Below are 15,996 nucleotides of genomic sequence, written 5' to 3' on the forward strand. Positions count from 1 at the left end.
TAAAAGTGAACATACCCACAATTCACTCTCTATAGCAGCGTCTCACTTATGGCTTGTTTGGAAGTTTAGAGAGGGAGGAGAGTAGAGGGGAGTAGAGGGAAGGGGAGTAGTGGGGAGGAGAGTAGAGGAGAATGATTCACCTCTACCTTATTTGGATATTTTTAAAATTAGTAAGAGGGAAGGGAGTAATTAGCCCTTCCCCTTGTATAATTTTGTTAATATAATAAGGGTAAATTAGGTAATTTACTTGGTCAATAGTTTATGTACTCTATTCTCCTTCCAAATCTCTCCAATTTAGGGAAATTAAAATTAGGGAGCTAGAGGGAGTCCAAACCCCTCCAAACTCCTCCAAACCCCTCCCCCTCATTCTTTAAAAAACTTCGAAACAAGGTAATTGCATTACTCTCCCTCCCTTTACTCTACTCCCCCTTCTTTTTTAAACATCCAAACATGCCATTAGTGTTGAGCCATGGATATAAAAATTATCGACCGTTTGCCATTACACTCATCAATCATACACTTCAACATGGCATCCAAAGTTTACATTTCAGTTCTGGTAGTAGCATGGGTCCTTTGTGTCTTCATGCATTCCACAGATATGTTTATTGCAGCTGTCTCTGTGGCAGCATCTGAATCATCACCACAACAACTTGAGGCGAAGGCCCTGCGGGAGAGTGTGTGGTGGTGGTCACTCCAACTATACCTCAGATTATTGCAAGTGGAAAGAAATAGAATGCAATGATGGTGGAAGCGTCATAAAGATTGACATGGGTGGGGTCTATTTGGGAGATAATATTATTAAGAAATTCAACTTCTCTTCCTTCCCAAATTTAGTCACTCTTAGTCTTCGGAATACTAGGCTTCGAGGGAGCATTGCTCAACATATAGGTGCTCTTTCAAAACTCACAAACCTATATCTTTCCATTAATAATCTTACAGGTCCTTACCCTCTTTTTCTCACAAACCTCACTCAAATAGAAAATTTGAACATTTCGTAAAATCTAATTAGTGGATCCCTCCCAGACGAATTGGGAATTTAAGAAATCTTCAATTATTAGATCTGAGTTATAACAAACTCACAGGATCAAATCCTTCAGCTCTGGGCCATTTAACCAATCTCTGGGGTTTGGTTTTGTCTTCTAATAATATCAGTGGTTCTATACTGCCAGAATTAGTAGTTAGGTTGTGTTTGGATGGCAACATTTGGATTTGGATTGGGATTTGAAATCCATTAATTTAAAATGCCTTGATTTGAAATCCGTTGATTTTAAAATTCCTTGTTTGGGTCTTTTTAAACAAAGAATGATTTGAAATTCATCATTTCAAATTCCATTGTTTGGATACCTAAATTTAAATTTGGATATAGATTTGGATTTAAGATCAATAAAATATATTTTTTAATTATTATTTTTCTTAATCCTTCTACATTTTAATTTTAGTAACATTTTTAATAAATAAATGAGGTAATATTAATAATTCAATTGACAAGATAATAACTAAATATCTTTAGTCATAAACAACTAAAAATATATCTTGCCAATTATTGACAACTAAAATTTTTACATCAACTAGAGAGAAAACCCAAATGCATGGATTTTTTCATAAAATTTAAAATCTCAAACTAAAGTTCATAACAAATAAACAGTTATATATCAAGAGAGACAGATTAAATATCCAAAATATGTGTATTTTCTTCCCATTTCTATTATGTTTTTCAAATAATACAAAATTCAAAATAAGAAAATTACAATACATAAATATAAATATAAAGTCTCAAATCTCATTGCCTCTTCCTTGTATACTTCCATCTCCTCTCTTTTACGTTTTTGTTGAATGGTTATATCTCTTCCATCGTTGGTCATTTTTGTCTCTGTTTATTTTTCAAAATACAAACAATAAGAATCTATAACTAATAAAAAGCTACCTAACGCCACAAAACTGATCTAGGCTACAAGATTGAAGCTAACTATGAAAGCTAGACTAAAATCCGACCAAGCAAAGATACATCACCAAATGCAGCAAAGAAAGTGAACGACATTAACTCAAGACAAACATAGAGTAGGCACACATTGTCAAAAAAAGACACGCAGTGAAGCCAAATTGTTTAACTACAAAAGGGGAGCTCAAACACGACCTCCATTCCTCACAGATATTTTTTTTTTTTTGTCAATTCACACCACAGTCCACACTAGCCTGCCTAAAGTACCACCATCTTCATCATCCATCACCTTGATACAGCAATAAACTTAATGTCGTCCATTGGCATACAATGAAAGAAATTCATACCCAAACACTCTTAGGACACCCTCTGAGCAAACGCCTCAAGTCTTCCATTAAACTATTAGTGAAAGGTATGAAAGAAAGAAAACTAAATCATATGTGAATAAACCTTTACCACTGGACCACTTACCCACTGATAAACCAATACCTAAAGAGTCTAAATAGAGGACAATAGAGTACAGCGGACCCTTGGCGCTTCCTCATGCAAGTTTAGCCATAACTTATGCTATGTTTGTTTGTTGGGGGAAGGAGGGGGAGTAGAGTAAAGGGAGGGAGAGTAATTTAAATACATTGTTTAGATGTTTTTTAAGGAATGAGGAAGAGGGATTTGGAGGGGTTTGAACTACTTCCAACCCCTCATTTTTAATTCTCCCAAATTGGAGAGATTTTGAGGGAGAGTGGAGCATAAAAATGTTTGACCAAATAAAATATCAAATTTACCCTTACCAGATTAACAAAATTACAAATGAAAAGACTAATTATTCCTCTCTCCCTTACTTAATTTTAAAAACATCCAAATAAAGTGGAGGATAACCATTGAATTTGTCAGTTTTGTTACTTGACCAAATCAATGGTTCCATTCCCCTAGAAATAGGCAACATGAAGCATTTGAGATATCTAAACCTGAGCAATAACAAAATTGTTGGTCAAATTCCTTTCACAATAGGTCAAATACCTAAATTGCACTCTTTGAGGCTTAGTTGGAATCAAATAATTGGTTCCATCCCTATAGAAATAACAAAATGCTCTTGGTTGAGGTCCTTGTCTATAAGCCATAACAACTTAACTGGAAGTGTTCCCTCTGGAACAGGAGATCTTTCTCTCCTACGTTATGTTGACCTCAGCTACAATCACCTTATAGGCAACATTCCTGATTCTCTCATTAACATAAATAATTTGAACTTTGTCCTATAATTCTTTAGAGGGTCAAATCCCATATAATTTCCAAAATTATGGATTCGACGCATTTAGGGGAAACAATGATTTATGAGGTCGCATCAAAGGATTTGCTCCTTGCCCTCCACCTTCTCAAACCATGCGCAATGGACAAAATTTGGGTTCCCCTCACTGTTTTCTTTGCACTTTTACTTGTTGGGTATTTTTTTTCTACTCTTGACCTTGCGTTGGGAAAACACAATCTGAGTCAAGTGGAATAAAAAACAGGGACATATTCTCAATATGGAATTATGATGGAAAAGTTGCATATGAAGACATCACTGAAGTCACAAAGGACTTTGACATTAGATATTGTACTGGAACAGGAGGTTACAGTAGTGTTTACAAAGCACATTTGCCTGGCAGCAACATTGTTACGTTGAAAAAGCTTCATTGCTTTGAGACTGAGGACCCAACTTTTGAAAAGAGTTTCAAGAACAAGATCAAAATCTTAACCGAAATCCGACATCGGAACATTGTTAAACTTCATGGTTATTGCTTGCATAAACGATGCATGTTTTTTGTTTATAAGTACATGGAAAGAGGAAGCCTATTTTATGTCCTAAGCGACGATGTTGAGGCAATGGAACTAGATTGGACAAAAAAAAGTGAACATCATCAAAGGCATAGCCCATGCCATATCTTACATGCATCATGAATGCACCCCAATAATTGTCCATTGAGATATAAGCAACAACAATATTCTGTTGAACTTTGTGCTTGAGGCTTTTGTCTCTGACTTTGGCACAGCTAGACTTCTTGATCCTAATTCTTCAAACCAAACACTAATTGTTGGGACCTATGGCTATATCACCCCAGGTAAATTGTTGTTTTATTACTAATAATCATGCTAGTTTACATTATTCTTTGTTATATGAATTGGATTAATCATGACGGGTAACAAGCAATCATTTTCACAATGAAATGTTTTCTCCAATAACTAATTTTAATCAACCTCTTCTTGTAGAAAATATAAAAAAGAAAACTAAACAAAACAAAAATTAAAAATATAGAAGAAATATATTATATTTTTAAATAGCTTTCATTTATTTTCCAATGTAGATCTGGCGTATATTATGGTAGTGACAGAAAAATGTGATGTTTATAGCTTTGGAATGGTAACACTAGAAATATTAATGGGAAGACACCCAGGAGAACTCTTGACTTCATTATCAACGCTATCTTCTCAAAATTTGATGTTAAATGAAATATTAGGTCAACATTTGCCACCTCCGAATCGTTCAATTGCACAAGATATTTTCTCTGCTGCTTTTATAGCCTTTGCATGCTTACACACCAAACCAAAGTCTCGGCCTACAATGAAATGGGTGTCCCAAGAATGTCTTTCAAGTAAGAAACCATTAGCCATCCCGTTGCATGCAATTTCGCTATGGCAGTTAAGGAATCAAGAAACTTATATGATGGGAGAGAGTGAAACATCATGTAGTGCTTGTTGTTAGGTTGTGTATCATATGGTTTGATGAAATATGAGAAAAGAAATTGTTGTGTATGAATGATTTTCTTTTTTCTTTTTCTTTTTTGTAATAAAAGAAAATGCTATAAGAATCAAGTAATTCTGTAAGGTTTATCTATTTTCTTTGTGATTTGTGGCCTGTATTTTGCATCATGAAATATAGGTCTCTTATCAAAGAAGGTACTATTAGGGCTGACCATGGCCCCTCCTAGTCTCTAAAAGTTTTAATATTGCTTTTATTTATTTATATATATATATATATATTTAAGGAAATATTAAAAACATAATATTCTTCTTTCATATTAAAATCAGATGGGACCCATGCATTCTTTGGCATGATTTAGTCGTGCTATATTAGTTTTACTGTTAAGAACAATATAAATAACATAGTTTCATGATGAACTCTAAGGTTGGGCTCCCAATTTATTTGTTTAAGGTGGGTGGAAAGTTTCCTACAACAATAAGACCTCTTGAGTTCAACCTAATAGCCCAAGTGATGGAGTTTAAGGCCCAACTAGAACATTATCTCCCTCTGTGTATTTCCCCTGAAGTCTCAGGCTACGTAATGAGCTCCCTCCCCCTTAGCTATATCTCTCTTATTTCTCTCTCTCTCTCTCTCTCTCTCTCTCTCTCTCTCTCTCTCTCTCAATTTTTTCCAACCTCCTTTCTCACTCCTTCGGCCCCCATTTATAGACTCCCCTTAGTGGGGTTGTCATGATGATGGGAGAGGCTTTCGATATTGGTGGGGCCCTTTTGGGATATATTCCTGACCAAATGGGGCCCACTTCTTGCGACAGATGTGACTATCCTAAAACTTGCACCCATTGCCTAACGGTGCTCGGCAGACGATTTCCCCCAAGGCATTATCGTTACCAATCAATTCGGTCCCTAGCGCCATTGATTTCCGGATTGATATGGCCCACAATCTGCTATTGGGCCTTAGTTCTCAGGCATACAGAGGCTAATGGGCTGGGCTCATACCTAATGCTTGTACAGTTCTCATTGTCAAGGCTAACCCATGTTAAAGCCATTTGGCCGGCTAGGTTCATTATAAGTTTAATCCTTCCTTAGTTCTCTTTATGAGTTGTCTTTTTTGGAATGTCTCAAAAAATTCATGTATAGATATTCTTTCTCAATTGTAATTCTTTAGGCTATTTTGTGTCTTCTTATAAGCTATTTTTAATAAAATTATTTTTACCTATTAAAAAAAGAAAATTAGTATATTTGACTGTTTGAGTTTCCTTTTGGAGTTTAAAATAAACAAGAAATGTTTCAAACAACAGATGTATCTAGGAACTAGAAAATTGAATGACATTTCTTTGATGCAGTAGTCAGTTAAAATATTGACTAAAGTACATTTTGATTTTCGAGTGCCACAATGTTTCATATGACTTGTTTCCGCATGTATGAATGCTTTAAGCATACTTTTGAGGCATAAAAATGTCGACCACTGAAAAATACTTATTTATTAAAACAGAACCATGATAAGGTGACCCTTAAATACCACATTAGCTGAAAATGATGTGATTTTAAGTAAATCAATTGAATCTTGGAATTGAGGTTTACAGAGTCACCATATTTAACTTCAATTAAATTTTCCAAAGTATTTCCACCAATCTTCATCATATGATTTTTTCCATTCTTCTCAATCAATTCAATCTTCCTCACTTTTGATCAAATACACCTTGCCCCAAACGTAGGTTTGCTATTATAAACTTCAAAGTCAAAAATTAACAATTCCATATTCTTTCCAACCTGTATAGTAATTAGAGTATTAGACTAACAGAAATCCAATTAATTCCATATATGCTTTTTTACGTACGCTTGTGCTTGATAGTTGATATAGATGGCTTTAAAAATTGTAAAAACACAACAAATATACAGCTCTCCGTATTGACTGGAGTCAATCTATGCAAAGGGACCCATGCAATAGAAAATTAGCTTGCTTTGATCTGGGAAATGATGGAACTAAGATTTAATAATCCAAAAATATTTTAGAGATAAAATACAGGCGGAATATTTATTTGACAGCAACTGAAGTTTTTACTACATGAGAGAACCAATTAATCTCCTCGGTCACCATCAGTTTCTTAATTTTCAACCATCTTCTAAAACGTATGAAAATAAAAATAAATCCTGACAATGACCTATCAAGCATCGATCAACCCATGCTAAAAAATCTTAACAATGACAAATTATAACTAGGATTAATCTCTAAATATGTATAACAATGATAAAATTGAGGCTAACATGAATACGAGACATGCATATTTTAAATCGAACTATTCTCTCGTAGACTGGTAATTCTAGATTCAGGACAAAATTATGCTGACGAGATAGAGGAGGAATAAAAGTTCAGGAATTCCGAGGAAGAGAAGTAAAAAAGCAAAATATAGAATAACGTGTAGACCTCTGGTTTTCCTGTAATAACGTTGTGAGACCTACACCATGTGTTATCTCAATCACATTCAAAAAATAAACTTTTCCTCAAAACTTGATATATTGCCCAAACAACATTTTAAAGTTTTCTCCTCTTGAAAAATTATTTTCAAAAATATGTCAAACACAGATCATGTCAAAAATTGTGTTTTGAAAACTAGTTTCAAAATACATTTTGAGTTTAGAAAACAAAAAACAAAAAACAAAAATCAGATGACCGAACAGGCTCAACTTCATTTCCTTCCCAAAACCTAGTTCGACTTAGCTCTTAGTGGAAAATTGGAAATCCAAGGGAGCATTGACCCCTGCTCATTTTGTGTTCTTTCAAAACTCATGCATTCCGATGTCCTCATATAATAAAATAGGTGATCGAGCTACCTACTTGGAACTTGGAAGGCAAATCTCACCGAATTAACATATGGAGCTTGATCTTTCCGCTAACAATTGTAAGGGTTCCATCCCTATGGAATTATTGGGATGGTTGGACATATCCCAATTCATATAGAGGATTGCAATTTGCAACAATCTAAAGCATTTGTTATTGAACAACGACAGTTTGAATGAAGCATTCCAGCCCAGCAAGGAGCCTTTCACAACGTTTGTATTGACATTAGTAATAACTTCATCAATGGAAGCTATATTGACATCAGTCGTACCTTTAAAAATATAAAAAATAATTGTAATGATATTAAAATATATAATATAATAATTCTTGATTATATTAAAAAATATATTGGATTATTTTCTAAATGCATAAATCACTAACAAAAGTTTATTGGCAATACTTATTATAATTTTTTGCCCCCTTGAAAGAATATTTCAAAATTAAAATTAGTAGAATCCTACTTTAGATTGATTGAACTAGACATTTTTTTTTATATATAGAATCCTACATATAAAAAGAGGTTTAGTATTTTGGCATCTTAAGAAGCGAGAAGTAAGACACAAATTACCAATTAAAAAATACAAACCATTTAAATTTATTGTTTTATGTCACAAACTATATTAATTAAGGTTATTAGGGAAAAATGTGATATTTATAGTTTTAGACTGGTGTCACTAGAGAAACATTAATTGAGAGGTATGCAAGAGAGGTGACAACTTCTCTAAAACCCATGTTATAACAAGTGTTACGGTGTTAGGCCAACGCCTTCCACCTCCTGATCAAGTGTTTGTACCTAATATTGTTCTCATCATCGCCACAATTGCATTGCTCACGCACCAAACCAAAGTCTATGCCAACAATGAAATTGCGTGGTTCACGAGTTTTTTTCAGTGGTATTTGCTTTTGTTCTTGACTTACAATGCCAAGATAGTTTCCAATCCACCATCAAATCAAATAGTTTGTATGTCCCAACTCCCAAACAAAATCAGACAAATCAGTCATCCGATTTGATTTCGTCCCTGTCGAGGACATTGCATTCCCTTCGCATGCAATATAGTATTTGGTTTGTCTTGTAACGATAAGACTATAGCACCGTGTTGACCTCTTTTTGTCCCTAAAATTGCGCTTGATAGGCCAAAAACGAATTGACCTCTTGTAATAAATTAACCAATTAATTTAGTTAAGTGAATTAATTAAGTTAATTAACATGCAAACGCGTGATAGTACAAACAAATCACAAATTAATCTAACTGCAGCGGAAAATAAATTTGACACGGTGATTTGTTTACGAATAGGGAAAACTTATACGGCAAAAACCCCACCAGGTGATTTTCAGGTCACCACTCCCGAAATTCCACTATTATCACAACAAGTGGTTACAAATAAAGAAATCCAAGTACCTTATACTAACCTACAGTTGAACCCTTACCCCAATACCCAATTGGATTTATTCTGTAGTGACAATTTCCCATTTTGATGCACAACTCCCAAGTACATGACTAACCAATTGTGCAAATCCCAATACGCGACTTCAATCACCAACTAGAGAAGATTGTTGGCTGCAAAGTTCTTCAGTTCATCCACGATGAAGATCAAGAAGATGCTTGGTCACAAAACCCTACGGTGCACATACACAGCAACTTCTTCAAGAATGATGAATAAGGGCGAAATTTTGTCTCCGGTCACAATTTGCTTGAGCAAACTATTCTCAAAACTTGTGCAACTTGTGTACTCTTTGACGGCCCTTAAAACAATCATTTTATATGTCTACAGTTAGGAGAAAAGAAAGCCCAAACACATAAACACAGATCCCAAAAAAATCAAATCTGAATTCTAAAATTCTTAAACCTCGACAGATAGAAAGTGTCGAGAAGCTGTCGAGCAGGTGTCGAGCACACGGAGCTGAACAGCTTCTTAAACTTCGACACATGCTAGCTGTCGAGCTTTAATGAACTTGCACTTCTCAACTTGTTTCTTGGATAGACTTCATGACTTCAACACTTGATCTTGAAACACAGTTTTTTAAAGTATTAAGAACACCTAGATCTACCCAATTACAAGTAAAGTTTTATCAAAGGATTAGCCAATTATATCAAAGAATGACATATGTTCTTAACAAATGAAACACATATGTCCTAACAATCTCCCCCTTTGGCAATCCGTGACAAAACCACAACAAACAAATAAACATATAAGAGAAGTCATAAATCACTCAACTCATATTCACTTGTTGAATACAATAAAATATATCCTAACGCAAACTCTCTAAAAACTTTGCAAGAAGAGAGTTCATGGCAAGTAGACTTTAAAACTTGTATTTCTGAAACACTTTAAACAAAACTCGTCAAAGCATCTTAGTGTGAAACAGAAATAATAGATTACATACAAGTAATAAGAAGCATGTGTATGAAAAGTGAAAAGAAACAACAAATGTAAGGGGTAGGTGAAAAAAAAAAAAAAAACATACATCCACATATAGAAAAGAATAAGTACAATGTATGTCAAAAATGGTCACAAGGCCCAATCTACAAGAACAATGTATCTATAAAAGAAAGAAAAGAAAAGATACATAATATCCTCACTACATCCCTCAACAACACTCCCCCTAACAAAATGTCCTATACTAACTCTCCCCCTAAGAATGACTACTCTCATATCCCAAAACTACTTCCCCTTTTTGTCACGAGTGACAAATGGTAGAGTGTCAAGTAGACATCTTATCGATAGAGCTAGCATCTATATCATCATTATCAGAAGCATCATCGTCATCGCCATCATCATCACCATCCTCAGCTACAGAATCAAAAGCTACTGGAGGAGGTGGAGGAGAAGTCTCAGAAGCAAAACCACCCATGGTTGCCTGTAGCCTAGTAATACGGCTAACACAAACATTCACCTGATACAACTCAGTCAAGAGTGTATTAAGGCGAGCATCCATGCGCTGAAGCTATGCCATGATGTCTCCTAGAGTCACATCACCCATGGAAGAGAAAGGGGTGGATGTGGATGGAGCAAATCAAGATGAAGGAGCCGAACAGGAGGGAGGAGCTGCTAACTCCTGTCGTGACCTAAACTGCACCTTACTACGTTTTACGGTAGTGGCATCTATGACACACATAAAAGAGAAATGGTCGGACACCGGAAAAGGGACGGAAAACATGGCGTAAAATCGTCGTGATAGCAGAAAGAAAGATGAGCTTATCACGGAATGCCGAATCCAAATGAACATCTATGATAGAAAGAATGAAATGAGAAAGAAATTCTATAGTAAGATGCTCAAGAAGTGATAACAAAAACCGAGCACGAGGTGCAGTAATGGAGTTATAACGAGAGAGTGGATGCAAAACAAAGGTCATCACCATGTTCAAGAATCTAGGACCTTTAGCAAAAGGCCTACATGGTGTAAACTGACGCTCACCCCAATCAAAAGGGAGCTCACAGAAAGCAGACATGAGTTCATTCTTGAGCAAGTCCTCAGACACTCACAACTAGGATAGTCAGGAAATTCTATCCTAGGAATCCGAAGCACATCCGCAACAAGCTGCGGTGTGACAATAATGCGCATACCTCGAACATGAGTGAAGAAAAGAGGTACCGAACGATCAATCTCGTGCATGTTGGAGTAAAACTCCTGGATAAGCACGAGAGGATAGGTAATCGAGACGTCACACAGTGACTCCCATCCTCGACTGTGAATGACATCGGGAAGGTCGGTGTCAGCGAATTCCGCCAGAATGACTTGGCATTCCGAATGAATGCCTCGTCTAGAAAAGTTCTCCGAGAAAGCCTTTCGAGCATCCTCATCACGGAACCAAATATTAGAAGGAGTAGGATCAGAAGACGATGCCCCAAAACGAAGAGGGTTCCGACACGGAGCAAATTTATGCTTAGGTGCCATAGACACAACTAACGTAAACACACTACAAGAAATCTGGGTTTAGGCGACATTTGTAAAACGTCACTAAAAACCCAAAAAACGTCGCTATAGACACAAATGGTCTACAGTGATTTTTTTTTTCGACGCTCAAAACCATCGCTATAGGTCTATTGTGACGTTTCTAAAAATGTCACTGTATCTGACTCGTTAGTGGCATTCAAAAACTTTTAGTGACGTTTTATAAAACATCACTAAATAATACAACATTTTGTGTATAACGTAGGAAAATACATTTAGCGACGTTTATAAAATGCTGCAAATAATCACACCAATAGCGACGTTTCAAAAACGTCGCAAAAGCATTGTCCTTTCACTTTTTAATGACGTTTTTAAAACATCACAAAACCTGATCATTATTTTTCTTTTGAAATATTAAAAATGCTATGTAAACCTACTTAAAATTCAACAATAACTAACATAAGCCTACAATAAGCTTGTAATAGATCAAATATACCTATCATTAATATTCCACAATATCAAATGGCCACACTAACACATTAACCATAGATTCAATACATGTATCATCTTGAATTGAACAAAACACTTGTCTACCTACCCAAAAAAAAAACCACCTAAGCTATGACAATATTAAACAAAGTAGAATACTTCCAAAATAAATGTGGTTGTAACAAAACACTTGTCTACCTATACCCAAAAAAAAAAAAAAAAACCTCAGCGAATTCCGCCAGAATGACTTGGCATTCCGAATGAATGCCTCGTCTAGAAAAGTTCTCCGAGAAAGCCTTTCGAGCATCCTCATCACGGAACCAAATATTAGAAGGAGTAGGATCAGAAGACGATGCCCCAAAACGAAGAGGGTTCCGACACGGAGCAAATTTATGCTTAGGTGCCATAGACACAACTAACGTAAACACACTACAAGAAATCTGGGTTTAGGCGACATTTGTAAAACGTCACTAAAAACCCAAAAAACGTCGCTATAGACACAAATGGTCTACAGTGATTTTTTTTTTCGACGCTCAAAACCATCGCTATAGGTCTATTGTGACGTTTCTAAAAATGTCACTGTATCTGACTCGTTAGTGGCATTCAAAAACTTTTAGTGACGTTTTATAAAACATCACTAAATAATACAACATTTTGTGTATAACGTAGGAAAATACATTTAGCGACGTTTATAAAATGCTGCAAATAATCACACCAATAGCGACGTTTCAAAAACGTCGCAAAAGCATTGTCCTTTCACTTTTTAATGACGTTTTTAAAACATCACAAAACCTGATCATTATTTTTCTTTTGAAATATTAAAAATGCTATGTAAACCTACTTAAAATTCAACAATAACTAACATAAGCCTACAATAAGCTTGTAATAGATCAAATATACCTATCATTAATATTCCACAATATCAAATGGCCACACTAACACATTAACCATAGATTCAATACATGTATCATCTTGAATTGAACAAAACACTTGTCTACCTACCCAAAAAAAAAACCACCTAAGCTATGACAATATTAAACAAAGTAGAATACTTCCAAAATAAATGTGGTTGTAACAAAACACTTGTCTACCTATACCCAAAAAAAAAAAAAAAAACCACTCAAATTATGACAATATTAAAACAAAGTACAATAGAAAAATTCAAAATCTACACTATAGAAAAATTGTAGAAAAAAAAATACAAAATTTACAAACTTGTACATAAACTTACAATGATTTAACCTTTGATGCTCAGGTCTTTTTCCTCAAAAATCCAAATTTAAATAAGAGTTTTTTGTACCAAAATCCAACCAAAACAAGCAAACAACAAAAATTAGCACAAAAGTTCCATATCCCACTAAAGAAAAACTAAATCAAAGCAAACCCATTAGCTAAAACACAAAAACTCCATGACCCATTAAAGAAAAACCAAATTAAAGCAAACTCATAAGCTAAAACACAAAAACTCCACAACCCATTGAAAAAAAAAAACCAAATCAAAGCAAACCCATAAGCTAAAACACAAAGACTTACACTTTAAAGAAACTTGAACACCAAAAATAGGGGAAAAAGGTATGGTGCTGGCAGTGGATGGTGGCTAGAGAAGGAAGAGCTTATAGGTCGGTGGGTTGGCAGTGGCAAGGGCAGCGGCAATGGTTGTCGGTGGCTAAGTGTGAAGAAGTGATAAGGGTGGAGAGAATATAGAAGTAGGAAGGGAAGTTTGTCTGAGAAAAAAAAAGAATGATAAGAAAGAAAACAGAATGAAAAAACGTGTAGGGAAGGGAGACAAAAAAAAAAAGGTGGGAACATTCCCACATAGTGAAATTTTGAGTGGGAAAAGGACAAAAATGAGACCAAAAAAAAAAAAAAAAACAAAAAGGGACAAAACAGTGGTAACTTTCCCACTCAGGAAATTTTGAGTGGGAAAAGGACAAAAAGGAGACCAAAAAAGAAGAAAAATCAAAAAGGGACAAAAAAGTGGGAACTTTCCCACTCAGTGAAATTTTGAGTGGGAAAAGGATAAAAATTTTGGGGAAAAATATACAACGTTTTGAAAACGTCGCTATATGTTTCCAAAAAAATTCACTATTGTTAGGACATATATGTTTTCACTTGTTTAGAACATATGTCAATCATTTATGTAAATTGGCTAATCCTTTGACAAAAGCACTCTACTTGTAATTGGGTAGTTCTAGGTGTTTTTAATAATTCAAGAAACAAGGTTTCAAGGTCAAGTGTTGAAGTCATCAAGTCTGTCCAAGAAAAAGCAAGCTGAAGTGCAATTTCATTAAAGCTCGACACCTTCTCACAGCTACCTCGACACCTTTATCCGTCGAGATTTAAAAACTCAGATTTCCAATCTGATTTTCTTGGGATCCGTGAATATGTTTTTGGGCCTTCTTTTCTTCTAACCCTAAACATATAAAAGGATTATTTTAAGAGCCGTCAAGTGTGACACAAGTTGCAAAATCATTGAGCAATCCCTGTTCAAGCAAATTGTGATCAAAAGACGAAGTTCTTGACCTAGTTCATCTTCCTTCAAGAAGTTGCTGTGTATTTGCACCGTAGGGTTTTGTAACCAAGCATCTTCCTGCTATTCATCATAAAGGATGAACTGAAGAACTTTGCAGCCAACCTTTCTTCCTTAGTTGGTGTTCTGAAGTCGCGTACTGGGATCCGCGCATTGGTTAGTCACATACTTGGGAGTCGTTCATCAAAGGTGGGAACTGTCGCTACAGATCAAGTCCAATTGGGTATTGGGGTAAGGGTTCAACTGTAGGTTGGTAAGGTACTTGGAATTCCTTTACTTGTAACCGCTTGATTTGATAATAGTGGAGTGTCGGGAGTGGTGACCTGAAAATCACCCGGTGGGGTTTTTGCCGCGAGATTTTTCCCCATTCGTAAACAAATCACCGTGTTATTTAATTTATGCTGCATATTTAGTTTTTGGTGATTTGTTTGTGTTTCCACGCAATTGCATGATAAATTGATTAATTAAAAACTTGACTAATTAATTAATTGGTTTTATCACAAGGGGTCATTCAGTTTGTGGCCTATCAACTATATGTTTCCCAAAATTTTTTGGACTAGATGTTGGGGTGTTCTTTAATAACTATAGCAACGTTTTTTAAAAACGTTGCTATAAACAAAAAAATAAGCCAATAAAACAGTACTTTTTGCTGCGTTTTAAAAAACGCTGCTATTGTTTTAGGTTACAGTGACATTTTTAAAAAAAACGTCGCGAAAGGCTCACTCTTTAGCAACATTTTTTAAAAACGTCACAATATACTACTTATAATGGCGGATTTAAAAATGTCACTAAAAAAAAAGGCCTCCTAAACCCAAATTTCTTGTAGTGACAGAAAGAAAGGGAGGGAAAGAGAGACAATCAGACAAGCTCCAACAACAATTCAAATAAAGCAAGTATATTGAAAACATAGTACATATGCATGGAAAATGCATGAACATGTGACATGCAAAGTAAATTTCATCATGGGCTCAGCCCAATCCAATCCTACCAGTACACAATCAATTTGCACACATCTAAATGCATGATAATACTGTAATAATGTATATGTGATGCAATGCATGAGATTTTAAACTCATTTAAATGAAAACTCATCCCAAAATTGCAATAAATACTCATCAGTTTTGAAAAACCCCAAAATTTTTCAAAAACGCCAAAACCTAGGTTTCAAAACATGAAAATGCAAGAAGATGAGAGATTAGAAGCTTACCAAGTAAAGGAAAACTTGAAAAAGCTTGAAGAAAGGATTTGGAGTGATTAAGAGAGGTTTGGGAGGGGAAAAGACAGAGGTATCGAGAGAGAGATTGAGAGAAATGAAGAACTAGATCGCGCAAAACCATTATATAAAGGTTTAGTAAATCTCGACAGACAGAGGGGTCTTGAGGTGTTGAGGAACAGAACACCAAATAAGAATAGAAGCTCGATCGATCCACCAACTGTCGAAAATCTATCGAGGGGATAGAAACTTTCTCAATCGATCCACTTAACTGTCGAGGAAGTGTCGAGATTGCAATAAGAAAAAGCTGAGGATCTTGACAAATAGCCAAGTGTCAAGGAGTTGTCGAGCTAGC

General features: G+C 35.3%; 1 pseudogene; it reads left to right on the forward strand.

Annotated features, from left to right (window-relative positions):
* The first annotated feature begins 3,403 nt into the window (after window positions 1-3,403).
* Window positions 3,404-4,058, forward strand: LOC136068110 (MDIS1-interacting receptor like kinase 2-like; annotated as a pseudogene).
* Window positions 4,059-15,996: the final 11,938 nt, after the last annotated feature.

The sequence above is a fragment of the Quercus suber genome, unplaced genomic scaffold, assembly GCF_002906115.3.
Source record: "Quercus suber isolate HL8 unplaced genomic scaffold, Cork oak 2.0 scaffold_99, whole genome shotgun sequence".
Lineage (NCBI taxonomy): Eukaryota > Viridiplantae > Streptophyta > Magnoliopsida > Fagales > Fagaceae > Quercus > Quercus suber.